General features: G+C 46.6%; 1 pseudogene; it reads left to right on the top strand.

The window, feature by feature from the left end:
* The first annotated feature begins 3,917 nt into the window (after positions 1-3,917).
* LOC135970142 (B-cell CLL/lymphoma 7 protein family member C pseudogene) lies at positions 3,918-5,063 on the top strand (annotated as a pseudogene).
* The last annotated feature ends 1,661 nt before the right edge of the window (positions 5,064-6,724 follow it).

The following is a 6,724-nucleotide window of genomic DNA, read 5'->3' as shown; positions in this document are numbered from 1 at the left end:
TATGCATGTGATCTTGATTTTTGTTTGTAAATGAACGCTTACAATTGGAATTATGTGGCAGGCAAATGATGTGTACATTTGAAATTTTGATACCCAAAAGTAGACCTTAATTTTCTTTCCTGACATCACTGTGCCTATTGGTATATTTAAGCATTTTTCAGATAAAATTTGCAAATTGTCTCTTAGCTATAGTAAGTGAGTTCTTTTATTATAAAATCACCCTTCATAGGTTGTGTTCCAAATTGTACTCCCAAAGTAAAGATGTAAAATTGACTGCCTATGCAGCGATCAACAGAGGGTGTTCCTAGACTTTTTGACATTTCCCAATACGGTGGGTGAGAGAACAGTCCGCTGAGTTTATTTTATGTGTCTCATAATTATAATGAGACCTCATTATAATGAGTCACATCTGAGTAATGTTTAAACGTCATTCATAGTTCTCATTCTGTGAATATATGTTCTTACTCTTTGTTCATATTTTCTATCGAGTTTTCTTTTCTCATGAAGTTAATTATATATTACATAAATTAGAGTCTTGAGCTTTCTGGAATTCACTCTGTATGAAAAGTATTACAAAAGTCAGATGCTTGTTTTTTAAAAATACGGACACATAGTTCGTCTAATACATTTACTAAATGTAAAATATGATTCCTTTGATAGATTTGTCTAATCCAGTTGTAGTACTATACAAAGCATACTGTTCCAATCCCTACACATATATAGTGATTATATATATACTTTATATATATATATATATTTATATTTAGTAGAGCTACTCTCTTTATTCTTTTCAGAATTTTTGTAAATATTCTATATGACATTTAAATCAGCCTGTCTAGGACTAGAAGGTTTTTCAAGATCATATTAAATTAATAGATTATTCAGCAACAATATTTTTCTATGGTCTATGGAAGCTTTATATATAACAAAGATAGTGTTTCTTTTGATTTTCAAGTTTTTTTCTACAAGCTTGTTGATATCTTTAAGTGTTCCTCATAAAAGATTTACAAATTGATTTTATCAGCTTTATAGTAAATGAGTTATTTTCTTTTATGTCTGATTAATTGTATTATTTATTTAGGACAGCTATTTTTTATATTATTTGCACAAATATAAATATGGAATTATCTTTTTATTCCAAGAAACTTTTGAATGTATTTGCCTGTTTTCACATTTATTATCTTTAATAGATTTTAGCATTTTTCTCAGATTTATGCCTATCAATCTGTAGTTTCATTCATTAGTGATTTTTGGAGTCAATTTCATGATATGTTTTCCTAATTTTTAAAAATGGTTACTAAAGGGGAAGAAAAATATGTTTTTCCTCAGCCCTCTTGAGTTCTTAGTTGAAATGGACCCATGTAACAAAAGACATTCATAAAAGAAAAACAAAAAGAAGTTTGGGACAAACTCAGGGAACGAGTAGTGCTCAAAAAGGTGGCATTTAATTACAGCTGATGTAGCATCTTTATCAAAGAACAGGACATGTTTAGAGAAGGGATAAGAACAAGGGAAAGGACTTTGAAGTCTAGGGGTGGCAACTTGGGACAAGGGAAGTAAGTGGCAGATAAAGGCTGGACCCAGAAAGGCCTAAGGTTGTTTAGTGGTGTGAAGAGTAAAAAGTTCCTCTTCAAAGTTTCTCTTGTTGTTAAAGAATAAATAATAAGTGTTAGTGAAACTAGGCCTCATAAAACTTAAAAAATTAACACCAGGTGGCTCTGGATAGGGTCCCACCCTGCCTCAATAGGGTCCCACCCTGATAGGGTCCCACCCTGCCAATTCCGGGAAACAACCTCATGGGGTCCCACCCTGCCAATTCCGGGGGTCCCACCCTGCCTCGAAGTTCCCGGAATCAACAACTCCAGGAAAAAAAAAACCTCATAAACCAATTAGCATAAGACACCTTGCTCAGGCCATAGCCAGACCCAATTACCACGCGCCTAAAGCTTTGTTTGAATTTCGCGCCCTAAGCTGTGTTTGAACTTGTGTTTGCCTATATAAACAGCCTGTAACAAGCAGTCAGGGTCCCAGGGCCAACTTAGAGCTTGGGACCCTAGCGCGCTAGTAATAAATAACTCTCTGCTGTGAATCTCGTGTCGGTGATCCTTCGCAGGGACCCCTGCCCAGGAGGGAATCGACAGTTCGGTTCCAACATTTGGTGCATTGGCCGGGAAGTGGGGTCGTCCGAGGACCCCCGACCCATCCGGCGGAGACCCATCTGGCCCGGGCCACGGACTGCTGACTGAACGGACCTACCAGGTACTTTCGTTTTGTTCTGTCTGTCTTGCCGGCTAACTCTGAACTCTGGGGAGTACTCCTTCTGAATTAAGTGGGGAAGGGGGACAGACGTGTCCGGCACCTTCCCACTTACGCCCCGGGGGACGCCCTGGCGGTAGTCTGGGAGAAGGCTGATGACTCGGTCAGCCTCCTCAAATCTGTAGGCAGGTCGCCCCTGCCATCTGAATATTTTGTAATCTTGTGGTGCCACTCTCTGGCCGCGCGGCTTCTCCTTACTTGTCTGGTCTTTGTTTTTGTTACTTTCGTTTTGTCCTTGTTTGTTATACGTGGATGAAATAAGACAGACGTTGACCACTCCTTTGTCTCTGACCCTGACTCACTTCCCTGACGTCCGGGCTCGAGCCCACAACCTCTCCATAGAAATCCGTAAGGGACGATGGCGAAAATTCTGCTCGTCCAAGTGGCCTACCCTCCATGTTGGGTGGCCCCGGGATGGAACATTTGACCTCCCAATTATCTTACAGGTTAAAGCAACAGTGATGGATCCTGGGCCACACGGACACCCAGACCAGGTGGCCTACATAATTACTTGGGAGGATCTGGTCCGAAACCCTCCCTCTTGGGTGAAACCCTTCCTCCATTCCCCTTCCCCATCCCAATCTACCCTCCTTGCCTTAGAAGCCCCAAAGAATCGGAATCCGGACCCGCATAAGCCAGTCCTCCCAGATGAACCCCAGAGGGACCTCCCCCTTCTTGATCCCCTGCCTCCTCCACCTCAAAACCCCCTTCTGGGACCTCCACCTTATGCTTCACCCTTGCCCCCTGTCTTGTCCCCAGCTCTTTCCTTTACCGCCTCGGCCCCTACCCTTTCTCCAACTTCTCCCTCGGCCCCTCCCTCCACCCCATCTCCTTCTCCAGCCCCGTCCAAACTCACCCCTCGGACGCTGCCGCCGACACCTCCTCGTCTCCGCTTGTGGCGGACTGAGGACCCAGAAGGCCCTTCCACTTAGCAATCCTCCCTTTTTCCCCTCCGTACTGTCACTGTCCAGTACTGGCCCTTCTCTGCCTCTGACCTCTATAACTGGAAGACCCATAACCCTTCCTTTTCCCAAGACCCTCAGGCCCTAACCTTGTTAATAGAATCCATTCTCCTCACCCACCAGCCCACCTGGGATAATTGCCAGCAACTCCTGCAGGTCCTCTTAACCACTGAAAAAGGCAGCGGGTCCTCTTGGAGGCCCGGAAAAATGTGCCAGGACCAGGAGGCCTCCCAACCCAACTTCCCAATAAAATAGACGAGGGATTTCCCCTCACCCGCCCAGACTAGGACTATGAAACGGCACCAGGTAGGGAGAGTCTCCGAATCTATCACCAGGCTCTGTTGGCAGGTCTCAAAGGGGCAGGAAAACGCCCCACAAATTTGGCCAAGATAAGAAAGAAACCCCTGAGGAAAAGGAAGCCAGGTTAGCGAAGGAACAGATAGAGCGAGAGGATCGTAAGAACCGAGTAAAGGATAAGCATTTAACAAAAATCCTGGCGGCAGTTGTGAGAGAGAAAGGACCAGGGAGAGAGGGAGAGAAGCGGAGGCGGCCAAAAGTAGAAAAAGACCAGTGTGCCTACTGCAAAGAACAGGGGACTCGCGGAAGCGTTAAAGACGAAAGAGGGCGTGGCCAACTCCCGGGGGGACGGCAGGCCGAGAGCGCAGCGCCCGGGCCTGGCGCCGAGCCTAAGCCCGCCGGACGGAAGGCGGCCCCGCTGCAGGCTCGGCTCCGGCCCTAGCCCCGCCAGCATGGCTGGCCGAACCGTATGGGCCGAGACCCGGAGCCGGGCCAAAGATGACATCAAGAAGGTAATGGCAACCATCAAGAAGGTCCGGAGATGGAAGAAGCAATGAGTGACTGTGGGCGACACTTCCCTTCATATCTTCAAGTGAGTGCCAGTGGTGGACCCCCAGGAGGAGGAGCGAAGGCGGGCAGGTGGCGGGGCAAAGAGATCCCGTGGCCGGGAACGTCGGGGCCGGGGCGCCAGTCCCCGAGGGGGTGGCCCTCTCATCCTGCTGGATCTCAATGATGAGAACAGCAACCAGAGTTTCCATTCGGAAGGTTCCCTGCAAAAAGGCACAAAGCCCAGTCCTGGGGGCACCCCCCAGCCCAGCCGCCCTGTGTCACCTGCCGGACCCCCAGAAGAGGTCCCTGAGGAGGCTCAGCCCCCACGGCTGGGCCAAGAGAAAAATCCCGGGGGCATAACTGCTGGCAGCACTGACGAACCCCCAATGCTGACCAAGGAGGCCCTGGCAATGATCCAGCAGATGCATGCCTAGACACACTTGAGTATTTGAAAGCTAAAATTACTGATTGAAAAAACTGACTTTCTAATCCCAAAGGCAAGTACCCTCGTAGAACAAGTAACATCTGCCTGTAAGGTCTGTCAGCAGGTAAACGCTGGGGCTACCCAAGTGCCAGAAAGGAAACGAACTCGTGGTAACTGCCCAGGAGTCTATTAGGAAATAGACTTCACAGAAGTAAAACCTCACTATGCTGGATATAAGTACTTACTGGTGTTTGTAGATACCTTTTCAGGATGGGTAAAAGCCTACCCCACCCGGCAAGAAACGGCACACATAGTAGCCAAGAAAATTTTAAAAGAAATCTTTCCTAGATTCGGACTTCCCAAGGTAATTAGGTCAGATAACGGGCCGGCCTTCGTTTCTCAGGTAAGTCAGGGGCTCGCCAGGATATTGGGGATTAATTGGAAATTACATTGTGCCTATAGACCCCAGAGCTCAGGACAAGTAAAAAGAATAAATAGAACAATAAAAGAGACCCTTACTAAATTGACCTTAGAGACTGGTTTAAAAGATTGGAGATGCCTCCTATCCTTAGCTCTGTTAAGGGCCCAAAATACACCTAACCGTTTTGAGCTCACTCCATATGAAATCCTTTACGGAGGACCTCCCCCTTTGTCAACCTTGCTTAACTCCTTCTCCCCCTCCGATCCTAAGACTGACCTACCGGCCCCGGCTAAAAGGACTCCAAGCAGTACAGGCCCAAATCTGGGCCCCCTTGGCAGAACTGTACCAACCAGGACATCCACAGACCAGTCACCCCTTCCAGGTAGGAGACTCTGTCTACGTTAGATGGCACCGTACTCAAGAACTAAAGCCTCGGTGGAAAGGACCCTACATTGTTCTCCTGACCACGCCCACAGCCATAAAGGTTGACGGAATCTCCACTTAGATCCACGCATCCCACGCCAAGGCTGCTCCAGAGACGTCCAGACCAACACCACTTAAGACATGGAAACTCCGATGCTCCGCAGACCCGCTCAAGATAAGACTCTCTCGTATCTAACTCCTTGCTTATTGTTTGCCCTTCTTCCCTGCGCCGTCTCTAGTGTAGTTTTGATGCTAACCCCCCACCGGCCATTTAGCCTGACCTGACAGATAATTAATTTTAATAATCAAGAGGTCTTAAATAAGACCTCCGAGAATACTCCTATAAAGACTTAGTTTCCAGACCTCTATTTCAACCTAAAAAAAGAAAAAATCTCAACAAAGTTAGTTTAAAAATTAGTACAACCAATCCCCTTGGCTTAGCACCCTAATCTCCACCATCTTAAGACCCCTCATCCTGCTCACGCTCATCCTGACTTTCAGGCCATGCATACTCAACCACTTACTCACCCTTATTAAAAATAGATTAAACATAGTACATGCTATGGTTCTGACCCAACAATACCAGACCCTCAGGACTGAAGAAGAGGCTCAAGATTGAGCCTCTGACACAAAAAGAGGAGGGAATGAAACTAGGCCTCATAAAACTTAAAAAATTAACACCAGGTGGCTCTGGATAGGGTCCCACCCTGCCTCAATAGGGTCCCACCCTGATAGGGTCCCACCCTGCCAATTCCGGGAAACAACCTCATGGGGTCCCACCCTGCCAATTCCAGGGGTCCCACCCTGCCTCGAAGTTCCCGGAATCAACAACTCCAGGAAAAAAAAAACCTCATAAACCAATTAGCATAAGACACCTTGCTCAGGCCATAGCCAGACCCAATTACCACGCGCCTAAAGCTTTGTTTGAATTTCGCGCCCTAAGCTGTGTTTGAACTTGTGTTTGCCTATATAAACAGCCTGTAACAAGCAGTCAGGGTCCCAGGGCCAACTTAGAGCTTGGGACCCTAGCGCGCTAGTAATAAATAACTCTCTGCTGTGAATCTCGTGTCGGTGATCCTTCGCGGGGACCCCTGCCCAGGAGGGAATCGACAGTTCGGTTCCAACATTAGAAATAATAGTTTCTTCCAAAAACTAACTTCTTTCAAGTTTCCTTGCTTTTTGCTAGTAACCCTTTTTTAAGCCCAATGTAGTTAAATATAGTAAGGGAATAAGTACATTCTATGTCCTTGTACTTTAACCAAGTTATTTGTTCTGGCCTACAGCCTGCTCAGACATGTCCAAACATGCCCAGGCATTTTCCAGTTTACAGCC

Source organism: Macaca fascicularis, chromosome 3 (assembly GCF_037993035.2).
Source record: "Macaca fascicularis isolate 582-1 chromosome 3, T2T-MFA8v1.1".
NCBI classification, from domain to species: domain Eukaryota; kingdom Metazoa; phylum Chordata; class Mammalia; order Primates; family Cercopithecidae; genus Macaca; species Macaca fascicularis.
This window is presented reverse-complemented; position numbering and strand designations above follow the sequence as displayed.